Source organism: Grus americana, chromosome 1 (genome assembly GCF_028858705.1).
Source record: "Grus americana isolate bGruAme1 chromosome 1, bGruAme1.mat, whole genome shotgun sequence".
NCBI classification, from domain to species: Eukaryota; Metazoa; Chordata; class Aves; order Gruiformes; family Gruidae; genus Grus; species Grus americana.
Genome location: NC_072852.1, coordinates 40622853 through 40636214, shown reverse-complemented (window position 1 = coordinate 40636214; position 13362 = coordinate 40622853).

The following is a 13362-nucleotide window of genomic DNA, read 5'->3' as shown; positions in this document are numbered from 1 at the left end:
TCTGGTAAGTCATTTCCTGTACCAGTGCTAGATAATAATTTCCTTGTTCTGCTAGTGCCGGCCTTTGCTGTCAGCTGGATTCTTAAGCCCCGGAAATAGCTGCTGGTGTCAGACGTCTTATGGCAGGCACGACGTGGCGATACCGATATGTCAGCAAATACCACAAATGAAAATTTTGAGTGTTACTAACAAAGCCTCTGTACATCACTCAGGTACAATACCAGTCCTGACCTGTTCAAAAACCGCCAGCAGCAACAAAAGAAGAAAAAAAAGAGTAAACCAGTATACCAATTAATTTCTGGAAAATGATGTTTTGGAGGAGTTGCGAAAGCCAGACCTGCTCTTCCTGTTCTCGGGATCAGTGATGCGTGGGGCTGGGGGACGTGCTCTGCAGCGGCTGCCGACAGGCCGTGCATGGCCGCCCGATTGCTGGGAGGGAGGCGGCAGTGGCGCCGTGGTCACTGCACAGCGGCTGGGCTGTATCAATCTCTGAGCCACCGATGGCCACCCCTTTGAATTGATCTGCTGGTTTCCATCGCACGGCGGCTGCGGGTGCCGTCTCTGCTTGCTGGGCACGCAGCCATGCGGGGTGCGCATGTCCAGGAGTGCGCAGGGCAGAGCAGGACCCAGCAGCGTTGGCAGGTGAGGGTCTTCAGGCACAAAAAACCCTGGGGTCTTCATCGCTGCTTGTGTTTGCAGGACCAGGCACATGTGCCTCACGCTTTTTGGGGTCTGGATCCTGCAGGTGCCTGACGTCCTCTTTATACCCAAGTTAGATGCTATCTGTCATTTGTGTCATGCGAAACCTCGCCACACCAAGTGGCTTTGCTTGGGACGAGGGATGGCCCCTGCTTCCAGGGGCTTGGAGCAGTCAGAAGCACCAAGCAGGCGTAGAGGCACCAAGGTGCAAGATGGCAAAGCTTTTTGCAGACCTCGAAGTCTTTAAGTCTCCAGGCAGAGCATCACCTTAGCACCTACAGCTTTGATGTTGCGGAGGTCCTGGGGCCCCTAAAAGAGGCAAAAGTCCCCCTGAGGGCTGTCACTGACCAGGGCAGGGTCCCTGCCATCAGCACCAGAAGGGTCCACGCCAAGTCCAGCTGCAGGCTGCCCTCCACACCCCTCCTGACCCAAATTCCCAGCTAGAAAGGGTGGCAGGAGTGTGTCCTGGCCCCCGGAGATGCTCCAGATGGGCACACACCACTTCAGGGGTCAAAGAAAGGAAACTATGAGGTAGTCAGCTGGGTCTCAGCACCACCACAGTTCTTCCCTCCATGCTGAGGCCTTCCATCACGGGCCATGGCACATGGGGGTGGACTGCAGAGGCACATGATGGGGATTTGCCGGGTTGGCCAGCCACCAGTGCTGTACAACCGCTGCCTCCCCTCCCACGGGGGCACGCCGTGCTGTACGAGGGCTGAGAGCACGAGACCGCTGCCAAGAGCCAGGCCGAGAGGGTGACAGCCATGGCCTTGGGCAGCAGCCAAATGCTGGGCACCGAGCGTCGCTGGCAAGTGCTGCGGTGGCTGGGCCAGACATTTTTGTACACGGCCTTCCCCATGCTCATGCCAATATCCCTGCCAAATTACATGCCGTGTCCTTGCTTGTCTTTGGTGTTCAAGCACCCAGGCCTGTTTATGTGCCAAATCAATAGTGGAGAGCAGCTCGAGCAGCTACCTCTTACCGAGGGTAAAGGCAGAGTTTTCCTGCTCTCCGCGCAGCGCTGAGGCCACACAACCTGCTCATCAGGTGCCACCTGAGACCTGCAATTTGAATCCTTCTAGGACAAGAATGGGCCTGAAACCGGGTATTTCTGCCGCCACAAATCTTCACCCATGCCACTATCCTCTCCAAAAGATGGGGCACAGATAGAAAGGGTTGAGCTGAGTGAGCCCCCCCCGGGGGGAAGCATCTCACGGCAGCCCCGTTTCACATGCTGGTTCTCATGGATGCTTTTTCTACATACTTGGCTGGGCTAGTTTGCACCAGGCCTTAAAACCAGGCATGTTTTGCTGAACGAAGGTCAAGTGCACCCTCCTGCATAGGTCCAAAACCTGGACAGGAGAAAGCTGATGATAGGGCTAATATAACATCTCCATAAAAACCCTTCGGTGGGTTATCAGGAGCATAAATTTGGCTTTGGTCAAGTCCTTCCTTCTTGTGGAGAACAATGTACAGTCAGTATGTCCTTGTCTCTGCTTCTAGTGGAGCTGTAGCATTTCCATCAGCTGAGAAATGATCACTTTGCCCGTTGAATGTGGGAGCCAGGCACCAAGATACCATTGACTTACACCTGCCATACACAGGCTGCACTCAGGAGGCACTGACCAAGCCACTGCCTAACCCAGGCTCCCCCCATCTCCTCAAACCTGTTGTGGCAGTCACCTCTGGTATTTCAGGTCTGAAGTGCCTTCTGGAGAACCTCATTGACTGTGGAGAAAGAGCAAACACCAGGAGTGTTTCCATCTGATCACACACAAACATTTCCAGCAGAGAGATGACTGTCTGGGGTAATCATCCCAACCTGCCCTTATGGCTTCTTATCCCCAGGCAGCCAAAGAGGGTCAGAAGAACCATACCCCGGAAGTATGTCTCTCATCAGACACAGAAAGCGGTTACATTGACAAAGCAGGCATCTTAGTAGACTTGTACAGTGCCTAATGTAGACATCCATGGGCTTAAATGAACTGCTTACTATCTCTCTACCCTAGTCACATTTGGGGATGACCTAAGAGTTGGGCTACTTCACCCTGCCCAATGGGTGGTCCCGGGGCCTCCTTGAGGCAGGAGCTGCTCTGCGGTTTTGGAGCAAAGCTCTGAACTTAAGCAATGCCCTTTGGAGCCACACTCAGACGTCTGCCATTAAACTAAGACCCAAGCCCAGTTCTCACACCAGTTCAGCCTGCCACTGGTGAGCATGCGAGATCTGCAGCTGAAGTGCTGTCAGTAATCATCAGAATAACAAACTGCTGGGGAAAACAGTGCCAGAGGCCTCTTCAGAGGGGAAAGCAACTGCTTTGGGTGGCTCAACAGGACACTAGCACTAGATCCCTGCATCAGTCTACATGCATGAAGAAATCGGCAGGGAATACCTACTCCTTTAGAAATTCTCCCTGTCCTTGGCATAGACACACACACACGCATATATGTCAATAGAGGTGGGGATATATTTTAAATCCATTTGCTTGTCTTGCCACACCCCTACTGGAAGCTGCAAAGTTATCAAAATTGGTTCCACTTTGCAAACTTATTATAAGAAGTTTTAAAAATTATCTGTTCCTACTATAATCCTGAGGTCTCTCCTGCTCCCATTGGATACACGGCACAAATGCATCTGGTTTTTGCCTGGACCAAGTCTGAAGCTCTAGGGCAGCCAGCACAAAAAAATGCCCTTCAATTTTGTTTTCCATCCCACAGAGAGTAAAGAATCCTGAAATTAAAAAAGAGACTAGTGGCGTTACAGATAAGAAAGCCCAAACTTCCTGGAAAATCAAACACAGACCAGATGGCACATAGTAAAGCTACCCAAATAGATTTGGTATGAGCTGAGCTACACTGTGAAAACACAGAGTAAAAATAATTGGATGCAGAAAGCAAAGGTGGTCAGAATGCTCCATGCAGTTTGGCTGGGGAAGAAAATGTTATGCAAATAAAGGCCTGCTACAGAAAGGTCCATGTGTTAATTGGGGGCATTTCTCCTACCTGTCAATGACTAAAGTAGTAGTAATGAAACCACTAAGAGAAAAAGATGGGTACATGCAAAGGCAATAAAGAGGTATATAATGTCCAAAGTATCAAACAGATCAGAAAAGATATGCTCAAGACACCACGCATGATAAATGCCAGCATCTTGTTATCTTATCACTGGACCTAAAAGACACCTGGAGCCAAATTATTTGTGAGAGTCTGACTTTGAGAGAATGAACTGGCAGACAACTGGAATTAATTAATGCCCTGCAGATCTATGTTAGAAAGGTTGGAGAGCACTAAAAATATCCAAGGAACCCGTTTCTTACACATCATGTCAATTAGATCTGGTCAGGCTGTGACAAATTTTTTCTAAACATTCTGGTGAACAAGCAACTCCCCCGGACCCCTCCGGCAGCTCCCAGGGTGGCTGAAATCTTGCCTTTAAGATGCCCGAAATTTCAATGGCAAAAATGGAGGAGGGAAAAAGCAAAAGGAAGAGCTGATGTCAGGTATGTTGTGGTTGATGAACCAGAGCAGGTAGGAAAATTTCAGATCCTGGCAATGTTCTTCAACATGGATTTCTGTTTGCTTTGGTGGGATTAGACCTAAACACTTTGTCGCACTGAGTCCATCAGAGGAAAAGGAGAAAAGACAGAAAATATGGTGAGTGAACATCTACTGCTCTTGTCTAGGGAAGACACATTCATTGCATTGGGGAAAAATGCACATAAATCCACCCTGGGATGGGAAGGCAGCCTGGAAGAGGGTAAAGCCACAAAAGACCTCCACCAACTTTGTGGGGACATCTTTTATTTAATTTCCCTTCTCCATCCAACATGCTGCCTGAGGCCAGATGAAAGAAAAGCCTGTGAAGGACCATACGGTGCGATCACAGGAGCTGGACCCAGCTGTGCTCTGAGCAGGGGCCTGAGCCTCCACGACCATGCAGTGCAAGTGGGAGCACACGCACCTTGCCCAGGAGGTCCTCACGCCGAGGTGGGACCCACTCCTCCTTCTTCCTCACTCAGCCTCGCCGGGAGAAAACACACTTGAATCATCTGTGCCAGCTGCTGCTGTCCCCCAGGAACCGGCTCTCGCCCACCTCCTCCTTTCCAGCCCCTGTACTGCCCATTCATTCCCACATGCCTCTGCTTGTCACCACTCAGCACAACAGACTGGGGAAGTGATCTGTGTTAAAATTACCTTGTTATCAACAAAAACAAATGACTATTTTTAATCTCCCCAGTCTGTTGCAGGAGAGAGCGTCTAAGGTTTTCACGCTGCTGCGGGCTGGCAGGGCGTGGGTTGTCAGACATCGCTCTTCTTGCTTCTTGGACCTTTCCCCGCTCCCTTAGCCCACCCACCCTGGCAGAGCCTGACCTGCCCCTCACAAGCCCACCAGGCTGCTCCCCAGAAAATCCAGCTTGGTCCCCAGCCTGCCACCTACATCTGTGAAGAACAGGGATGATGGATTTGAAAAAAAGGGGGTCTAATTCTGGCTTTCCCGTAGGTGCAAGTATGACTGATGTCTGGAAACCAGCCTCAAAGAGGGGACCAGAGAAAGGGAAAGAAAAGCTCTGGACAGCAGGAGGATGGATATTGGTTCATGCCCTGTGTTACGCCAACACATGAAAGCCCAGCATGGTGGCACTGTTCCCCGCATGGACCTCCTCAGGGGAGGTGGTGAGGCTGAGGGTCTTTTCAGTGTGGCCAGGTCCCCTTTGCTCCTGAAATGCCACTTTATGTCTTCTAGTACCCGTGCAGTGAAAGGGAGAATTTGGTGCAGAGACTTCACAAACAAATTTCCCTTACCTACCTCTCCATATCCTCCCCCCTCTAGTTCTTATCTTGGTAATTAAATTATGCAGCTGAGGAAAGTGATTTGGAAAACAGATGGCATGCAAGATGCTATAGAAAACAGTGGTGCATTTTAAAACTTACAGCAGAGGCACAGACAGATTTGGGAGGTATATGGGCCTTGAAGTAATTGAACTTCAAAGGCTGCTTGTGCAATGGCCTTTAACCAGAAGAAATGAATTGCCCTCTAGCCTCCAACTTGATACTCACAATTAAATATTAAAATCAAGCTTTTTCCTGAACATCGTGGCCAGTCTAATTTGCCACACAAGTTGGTGTGACCTAATGATGGTTCCTGGCAAATGTCAATGGTAGGAAATATGGGATTTGGGCAAGATGGGATCTTGAAGCCTGCAGTTTAGCCTAGCACTAGGCTGAAAAGTAGAGGAGAATGACACAAAAACCAGTAGATCATTAAATAATCTATGTGAGGCTCTAAGCCCATTCTCCCGCTGTCCTTGCTTTACATTTAAGACCATGGCATGAATTTGATGGGGCAGGGCTGGGCGAGGACCAGGTGCCACAGCTGCTGGCAGCGTGAATGCAGTGTCCCCAGACCTGCTGGCGAAGTACCATGTGGTGGGACCTCAGTTGCCTCCCGGCTGCCGCGCACCCAGCGGGAAAGGAGAAGGGGAGCTCTTTCACCAACATAGCCGAGAAAAGGGGCTTGCCCATGGCATCTGCCTCTGGATCAGCATTGAAAATGTCTTCAAAACTTAGATGGTAAAAGAGATTGTGCTAGCTTGTGTTGGATGGGGCTGCTGCCTCTTTCCAGGAAAACAGCATGGTCCTCAAATGCCACCCTCTGAAACGGTGCTGGAGATTGCCTTGTTGTAATGAAAACCATCATGAGAGGAGCTAGGGGAGCCCTACGGCTGGCTGCTGCTTCCACCGCTGAGTATATTTCCACACAAAGCTGGAGGTAATTCTCAGAGAGACTAATAAATTGAACATAAAGAGTTTAAATCGTCCGGATAAATAATGACAGATGTTTAGGGAAGGAATAACAGGCAAAAGTATGAGTTATGCAGTGCCTGCAGTTCAAAGAAAATTAGATCAAACTGCGAGGGCATTGTTCAGAGGAACAGTAAGGGATAAAGTGACTGGGGGAGGGAGGAAGGGAAGGAAAAGCTGTCTCCCTTCCTTAGGGTGTGTGAGTACCATCCCCGGCTAGCATGGCGAACCACCACTTCATCACCGAACTCACATCCAGCGCTTGCAGTAGAAGCAGAAGCAAGTGTTGTCACTTGCAATCCCACATCCTAGCCCGCAGAGCCGGCTCCCCAAGAGCATTATTAGCATTTAATGGGGCTGCTGATGTGCAGAAATGCCCAATCCCACCACAAAACCTGCATCTTCCTGTGGATGTTTTCAGCAAAGGACGAGAAACTGGGCTAGCACCTGGGTAGGGACTGAGGAACCAGGATCCCTGCATTTCGTACCTGCCTCTGTTTCACTGTCCAACCTTGTACGTAACACCTAACCTCTGCAGGCAGCAGTTCAGCTGCCTGTAAAAGAAATTCTCACTTCCCGGGGCTGTAAGAAGACCTACAGTCCAATTAAAATCCCTGCTTGAAAGACACTATGAAAAACAACTGTGCTGCCAGCCCTCTTCTTCCTCGCCCAAGGACGGAGAAGACTTTAATACGATACATTTGCTAGAAATGTGCTCTCTTGAAAGGGGAAGCAAACCCTTCATAGTCAGAAAGGCTGCAGCATTTCTTACATGCTTTTTTCTCAGACTTCATAGGGGATAATAGGGAGTGTTTAAACGAAGAGGGCCAAATTATCAAAACGCTTTTGAGGTACATAATGAGCATTGCTAATAACAATGCTTGACTTCAAGGTTATTTAGCAAAGCACAGAATGTACATTGAAAAAAAAAGTTAATTTTAATATGTCTTTGCAAAATAAATATAAAACTAATCAATTTGGCTTTTCATTTTGATTTTGCCTTTTTGTTTTGGCTATCAATAAAAGTAACCTTGAAAAAGCAACATGAGAAGCATTAGACAGGAGTGATAGAGGAACAATAAAACGACGAGGAATGCAAGCTGGTACAGAATGTCTTCGATCATTATAAAGCTAATTATTGAGAGAGACAGTTCAGTGTGCATGAATACAGAATAATGATGAGTTTGGTAAAACTTTACCACACAATACATATGTATGTGTGTGCCTAGAAAAAGGGTGTTTGAGAAGAAAGCAACAGAGTGAAATAAGAGAGTATGTGCGTCGCTCCAACCGCAGAATGGAAGGATGGAACAATTCCCAATCCGTCTTACTTGGAGGCACAGTTAACACTGCAACAAGCTTCCACTGTGCAGCCATACATTAGCCGCCCTGTTGCTACAAAATGGGCTGTAAATCTGTACAGGTATTATGGACAAAAATAAATCATTCTCACTAAGTTTCAAGATAGGTCAAGACATAATTTGAAGAGTAGGTCATTAAAAACTGATTTGAAATATGGAGTTTTGCCTAAATCTTCTTTAGTTTTGCTAACTTTGCAGAGTGAGAACTCCTTAGGCACACATACACGTCTTGTAAGCCATGAAAACAAATTATTGTCAAGTAATTTGCGTGCAGGACTGTGTTCTAGGCCCAAAATATATCCGGAGGAAAAACCACCCTAACCTCAAACCCGTTGACATTGATGCCAGTGAATTTTGAGATGTTCAGCCCTGGCGGTCCTGCTTGCTGCATCCAGTCGTGCAAACTCCTTCCCCCTGGGGATGCATTTAGTCAGGGGTTCTGCAGCCGTGCATGAATTTGCAGCAGAAATGCATTGCTTTTTGGAAAGAAAAGTCGGTGTGATGGTCCGCCCCATGGTGTCCCCAACATGCAGCCTCAGGCACCAGAAACTGCCCGAACAGCTGCAAAAATCCTGCACAACACTGCTCTAAACTTCCCAGAAATTTCAACATAAAAAGAATGGGAAATAAACTTTGCTCTGAGCAAAACAGGTTAAAAAAGTCTAAAATAGATTTAAAAAAACCCAAAGTGGTATCCCCATATTCCCCAAAGGAGTCACTAAGTGACAGCTACTGGAGAAAAGGCTATGGTTCAGCACAAGACACCAGTTAAATGCCACCAAAGCTGGGGTTAGCTAGTGGTGATCACACCACCGTGCTGCCTAGTATCTAACTGAAGGCTTGACAGTCACATTTTCACTTGCCAAGATGTTTTCTCCCACCAAATGTTATATTTGCTCTGTCCCCCCAGTCCTCATTTATGACATTGTATTTTTCAGGAATAGAAAAGACATTTTATCCTTTTACTAATATTCTTAGCTCCTTATATTTGCTCTTGAATCATCTCCCCATCAAACTGGACCTCGCAAACCTCCTGATCTGGCATATTTTTAAAAATTCAATTAATTTGCTCTTTACCTTGCCATTTCATATTATGAATAAAGCAACCGAGATACCTCACTCCACACCTGCGCTCAGTATCTCGCTGTTCATTATTGCTTTGTGTTGACAGTTCTGCAGCCCATTTTCAATCTCCCCTCGCTTGTTGCCAGCCTGATCTAAATTAACTTTTTAAATAAGATCTCAAGGCATTATTTAAAAAGCTCCCTATGGTGTATTGCTTCCCGTATATGTCTCCATTAGTCTCCAGTTTGGCTGTAAAAAAGCAGCAAAGTTCACAGGACACTATTTGCTTTTAATACACCAGAACCATTTACTGCCTCTGATTCACTTGTCCAGATACTTGTAGATTCATAGCATATGCTCTGTATTTTTGATAAGGATTGAAAATTAATCCATCAAAATCAAGAGATGATAGCTAACTCCAGAATTTCCATATTATTGTTTCCCCCTTTGGTATAAGACCGATTTTTCAGAAAAAAGTGTTCAGGATCTAGGCTACCTGCCATTTAGATGTACTGACTGCTGTATATTCGATCCTTCCAAACTAGTTTCTCCCTGCCTGAAAACAGACTTGCTGACAATTTCACGGTTAATTTTTAATTGTTTCAAACATTATTCTTCAGAAGAACAGTGCAGGAAAGGATAGTTCAGCCCTTTCACTTCCACAAAAGATTTCACTTGTTGCCAAACCCACGTCCCTTCCGTCCCTTCCGGCGTTTCGCATTTGCCCTTCAGCAGGAGCGCTCTCTGCAACAGCCCCAGGTCACGCTCTCCCCCTTGCAGCCCCACACCCTGGAAGGGTTCCCAATATCCAGGCCTCTGGCAAACGCCAAATATTACATCCTAGAGACGATGATGCTGCCTCTGACGTCGATGGGCAGGGCAGCGGGGGGGAGGGGGGTGTCCGCTCTGCCCCCTCTCCCGCGGGTACTGCAAACTGAACCAGATTGCCGCAAGTGGGGAAAGGGGCCGGGGGAGAGCTGCTCTCCTGCCAAGTGGAGAAGGGCTGTGGCTCTGCTCAGGGTAGCTGACACGCAAAGTTCACGTTGGAGCCCCACAAACCTTCGGTGGAGGGTCCTGCGTTTCTTGCATTGAAATTGCATTTTGCATTGAAATTGCATTCTTGCATTGAAGGGCATTGAACTGAAATGCAGCCACGTGTGTCTATTGAAAAGACACAGACATCAATATTTGCTCGTGCTCTGTTAGGTATGACCAGAAATTGCTCCTTATCTGAAGTCTGAATTTGTCCTAATCCCACAGCGAGGGAATGGAAATGGCCTATAAGTTGGCTCTTCAGGGGCTTTTGAAACAAAACATTAGCTACTCGCATCTATTTTGAATTGATCCTGCTGTATGTGGTCCAATTATTTGAAGTATTTTGTCCAGAAACCATCAGTTTCTGTCAGTTGCTGAACAAGCAGTAATATGAAAGAACTTAATAGTTGATTTTTTTCCAATTGCTTTTAGTGAATGGCAATTGGCATACAAATAAATAAAGGGATAAACCTTATGTTAGCTGAAAAGTTATGAAAAAGTTACATTATATAAGGTAATGTCTGACACTGCATTAGCTCATTAAATTAAATTACAGGCAGATTGATTTTTTGTTTTTTAAATGAAATATCAAAGGTACTTTTACTGCATTGCTGCGAGAGTTATTTCAGCTTGATTGCTGTATGTGCTGTTTGGAAATTGTGTATTGCAGGTGTGTACGTAATTTTACAGCTATGCCAACATATTTTATACTAAAATTTAACATCCAAATTACAGCTATATAGTTTAATGGGCTATTCTTTTTCTTCCTATTACGTCTCCAGCCATGCATCCAATGCATGCAAAGCGATTTCTCTGCTTACAAGACTTAAAATCATCAGACCACCAAAGAGCTGCGAATTGAACGCAGTGCAAGTAATGACAGCATTCGTGCTAGCGTATCAAACCAGAAAGAAAATTGCAGGGCCTCTCAAATATCAAACATTGAGGTTGATTCATTCGGTGGGTCTGTGACCTGACAAGGCAGTATGATTAATTGCACACATATTCCCTCAGAGGTTTTCCCGCTCGTGCTTTCCGCAGCAAAGATTGTTAGCTTGACAGATCAGCGTAGCAACCTCTTAAGATGCCAGAAAGGGAAGGGGGTTAGTTTCTGATTGAAAGTTAATGGAGGAATAGCAGCTGCTCCATGCTGGGGGGGGGGCAAAAAAAAAGCAGCTTTTGATTCTCGGAGAAATCACACACAGAAATAAGCTGATTTTTTCGATAACTCTGGCTATAGGATTTCTGTCAGGGACTGAAAGAAAATATTCGCATGATACAATAGGCTTCATAATTAGGAATTCTGCTGTGCTTCCTTTCATCTGATTACCTAAATATAAGCCATGGCCTGGGGTTTTTTCTTTTCTTATTAAACACTGTTCTAGGTGACTCCTCTTCCATGTGTTTATTCTTGGCTTTAAGATACTTTTGGTCATTTAGGCTGAAGTTTGCAGAAACTGCAATTCGGCAGGCAGGTCCTGTATTTGCAATGCCGAGCAAAGACAGCACGTTCCTTCTGTCAACAGGCAATCCACGCTGTCCCACCGTCGTACCAGACCCACACAGGTGGTGAATGCCCAATTTCAACTAGTTTTAATTCTTCAAGTAAGGCCTAAACCCCTAGCAACCTGCATTAGACACTTCCTCAAGGTTACTTAATCCCTACATCTTATCAATGAAAGGGTTTTAAACATTAACCAGTCTTTCCCCTTTCACATTTCCTGGCTGGACTCTGACGAGATAACACATGCTCAACGAATCCTTTTGTGTATCGTGTGAAATGAGCCGAGATGACCCTCTGTAGACATCCCTGTTCCTGTGGGGATGACACCGCAGCCCTGGCTCGGGAGCGGAGGGCTCCCGGAGGTGAACAGCAGCTGGGCAACTCTGCGGGCAGCAGCACCAGGGCTGGGGCGGGCAGCGGCGGGCTGAGCCAAGGCGGCGGATGCATGGAGAGCTCTGCACTCCCATGCATTCCAGACATCTTTGCTCTGATCTAGGGCAAATCCCTCAAAACACACCTGGAAGCGCGAGTTTGGAAACTGAGACCTGCGCTACCTCTCTACCGCGCTTCCCAGGCTGCATCTTGTGGCCCTTTCTGAAGAGCCCGGCTGGTAAAAGCCCTTTAAGCCCAGCAGAATGTGCTGGACCCTTGTCAAAGGGCTACATTTACACTAGAAATGACAGGTAATGATCTTTAAAAATGGCCCTGGATATCCCCATGACATCCTTCATCTGCTCCGAGCATTGAATTAAGCTCATCATTCAGTAGCTAAATTTTCTAATGCGTTGTGAAATCTCATCTTTTACTGGCAACACAGAAACACACAAAGCAGACAAAAAAATGTAACAAAAAAATGCTCCTATTAGTTCAACTTTCAAAATGAGCATAAGAGGCTGACAGAGAAAGATACTGTATGAACAAAATGATTTAATTGCACTACATGAAAGAGAGGGCAGGTCTTACTGAAGCGGAGCAGCAGCCAGCATGAGGGAACAAAATTCCTCAAAGCGATAGCATATAAATATTGAATAAAATGTAAAAGTTGACTCTGCAGATGGCTCTGGAAAAAAGAAGCTGCTCTGGCTGCAAATACACTTCAGAGAATACACCGCAAAAACTGGAAATCCACAAAGCCAAGGGAGGAAATCAGTGAATAATCCGCTAGAAGGAAATCCCCGGCTTCCATGATCAAGTATGGGGATTAGAAAGACATTTCTGAATCAATGAGGTGCAGGCTGGGACAGAAGAGTGAATTTTGGGATTCTTTTTTTCCCCTCAGCATCACATGCTGCCAAGCCAGGGAGATACTGACTGCCTGTCTTTGCATGCCAATTCAGATGTTTAATTTGGGATGTTAATCTCTCTGCAAAATGATGTATTATTGTCCTTGTAACCATTACTTCCTTCCAGAGATCTTTGCAAACAGCATTTCTAACAGATTTAAAGATATGATTGCTGATCAAGCGAGCTGCATCAAATCAATTTGCTTCTTGCCTTTTGCTCGGTGAATCAGCCGCACAATTCAGTCACAAAAGCTTCTGGACCAAAGCTAGAGAGGATTTTGTTAATCTGGATTTGCGAGCCCCAAGCTACTGGCTTAAAAATCCATGATGAATCTGTGTCACCATGTATTTCCTTCTCCCTTGGGAAAACAAAGAATGTATATATGCTGAAAATCAGGGTTATTCCCCTTACCTGTGAGAAGTTGCCAAGAACAAATAGAGGAGGGGAACTTGCCACCACCTTACCCAGATAACCAAACCATCCCACAGTGGCAGCTCTCTATGATTTGCAGAGTGTGGAAAAGTAATATATATAAAATATATTTTTTTAATATATATTAAAATATATAAATAAATAGAATTATATTATAATAATAAATATAATTAAATATAAATG